Genomic DNA, 2,698 nt, shown 5'->3' on the forward strand with positions numbered 1-2,698 from the left:
GACGGCACAGTAAGTATTGGGGCTATTACTAACCTCTGTTTAAGTTCTTGGAAACTGTCCTCACACTTACCATTCTAGGTGAACGACTTTCCTTCTTGGTCAACTCGGTGAGGGGTGTGGCGATCTTGAAGAAATCCTGCACAAACCGCCGATAATACCCTGCTAGACCAAGGAAACTTCGTACCTCTGTCACTATGGTCGGGCGAGGCCAATTCATCACCTTTTCAATCTTTGCTGGGTCTACCGTGATTCCCATTCGTGAAACTACATGCCCAAGAAATCATACCTGTTCTGCCCAGAACTCACACTTGGAGAACTTTACCAACAACTTGTTCGTCCTTAGAGTGGTCAACACCTTCCTGAGATTTTCCTCGTGTTGTTCCCTAGTCTAGGAGTATACAAGGATATCATCGATGAAGACGTTCACGAAGTTGTCTAAGAATTCTCTGAACACTTTATTCATCAACCCCATAAATGCTGCTGGAGCGTTGGTCAAGCCAAATGACATTACCCTAAACTCGTAATGTTCATACCTTGTGGGAAAAGCTGTCTTTGAGATATCACTTCCTTAATCCTCAACTGATGGTAGCCTGACCATAAGTCAATCTTTGAGAACACAACTGCTCCTTGCAACTGATCGAACAGGTCGTTGATCCGGGGTAAAGGATACTTGTTCTTAATTTCCACTATGTTAAGCTCCCGATAGTCCATGCATAAACACATAGAGCTGTTCTTCTTTTTCACAAATATCACTGGGCCCCCCATGGGGGCACTTGGACGTATAAAGCCTTTGTCTAGTAGCTCTTGGAGCTGCAACTTTAGTTCTTTTAATTCAGCGGGGGCCATTCTGTACAAGGCTCTTGAAATAGGGGTTGTTCCTGGCTCAAGTACAATTTTGAATTCCACCTCACGCTCCGGAGGTAGGCTGGGGAGATCTTCTGGGAACACGTCGGCGAATTCTCTCACTACTGGCACTGAGTTAATGCTCGCCTTGGTTCGCCCTAATTCCACCACTGAGCTAATATCCCCCAAGCACCCTCGGATCACATCTTCCTTGCCTTTAATGTCGAGACTATCTTCGGGACTATTTCTACCCTTTTCCCCTTGAATTTGAAGCTTGGCTGACTAGGGGGTCTGAACACAACCTGCTTATTGAAGAAATCAATGGAAGCATGGTTTTTAGCTAACCATTGCATCCCTAAGATGACGTCAAAATTGGTCATATCTAAGACTATCAGCATCATCCAACGTGTGGTTCAACACACACAGTTGACAGTCCTTTACCCTCTCAAAGGCTTCCATACTTACCCCTGTCGTGGTACCCACACACAACCCATACCCTAGTGGTTCAACTTCTACACTTGCATGTTTTACAAGGTTAGTAGAGATAAAGGAGTGGGTTGGCCCAGAATCAAATAAGACCCAAGCGTAGTGCCCAAGAATAGAGAGCGTACCTGTGACTGCCGTGTTGGAGTTTTCTGCCACCTGGCGAGTGGTAGCATATATTCGACCCTGTTGTGGAGCTGGCCTTGGGTTTGAGGTCGGTTGGTTACTAGGGGGTCTGTTGGTACTAGTTGTTGCTCTCTCTTGGGTGCAATGCGCGACAACATGGCCTTCTTGGTGATAGTTGAAACATACCCGATTCTTAAACCTGCACTGCCCTTAGTGACATCTCCCACAGTTCACGCAACGTGGTCTATCGTGTGGCGTGTTTTGTGGGCAAGCCTTTGGTTGCCTACACTCTTGGTTTAAATTTGTCTTAACCTGGTGCCACGATACCTTTGAGAAGGTAGGTGACGTCTGTTCTCTCTTTCTCTTCTGGTCAACCGTCGTGTTTAAGTGGGTTTGGGTTCTTCCATCGGATACTCCCTATCGTCGACCGTCTCGGCAAGTCGGAGTGTTGTTGCATAATTAGGTGGAAGGTGAGCTGACACTGCCCCTCGGACATCGGGCCTCAAGCCCATAACAAAACATTCTACTTTCAGCTCTTCTATTAAGACCATTATAGGGGAGAAACGGGACAGGCAGGTGAACTCTCGTTCATACTCCTCTACTGACTTGTTTCCTTGCTCTATGCTTAGGAATTCACATTGCTTCTTATATCGCACCATTGGTTTGAAGTATTTTTGGAGGAATGCTGCTCTAAACTGCATCCAGGTGATATCGTCTTCATTAGCAGCAATCGCCCAAGAGGCTGATTGTCACCACAGTTTAGCATCATTGCGTAACAAGTAAGTCACGCAACTCAGTCTATGCTCCTCCGGACACTTCATGCGTTGAAAAATTTCATCAGTAGTCGACAACCATAATTCAGCTACGACAGGGTCCTTGGATTTTCCCTCGAATACTTCAGGGTCCTAATGTTTGAAAGCTAAAAAATACTTGCTTTCTTCTATCGCGTCGGCGTCCCCCTAGTTGTGATGGGTCGTTTGCCTGGCACTTTGCACTAGGTTGGGATCAGTTGTGTCATTTGCCCAGTTGTCTGTGTTATGGATTCCATCCTTCTCATCATTGAGGTCATATTAGGTACTACCGGAGCATCAAGATTTTCTCTCGGTGGATCAAAAGGGGGAACTCCTATTCTCGAATTTGGGTTCGCATTTACAGATTGTTTTTGAAGTGGGGCCTCTAAAGATGGGTTCTCTTGTACCCTTGCCAACCCGCTTCGAGCATGTTTACCTCCCCCCCCCCCCCCCCC

Source organism: Cucurbita pepo, unplaced genomic scaffold (assembly GCF_002806865.2).
Source record: "Cucurbita pepo subsp. pepo cultivar mu-cu-16 unplaced genomic scaffold, ASM280686v2 Cp4.1_scaffold000192, whole genome shotgun sequence".
Classification (NCBI taxonomy): Eukaryota; Viridiplantae; Streptophyta; class Magnoliopsida; order Cucurbitales; family Cucurbitaceae; genus Cucurbita; species Cucurbita pepo.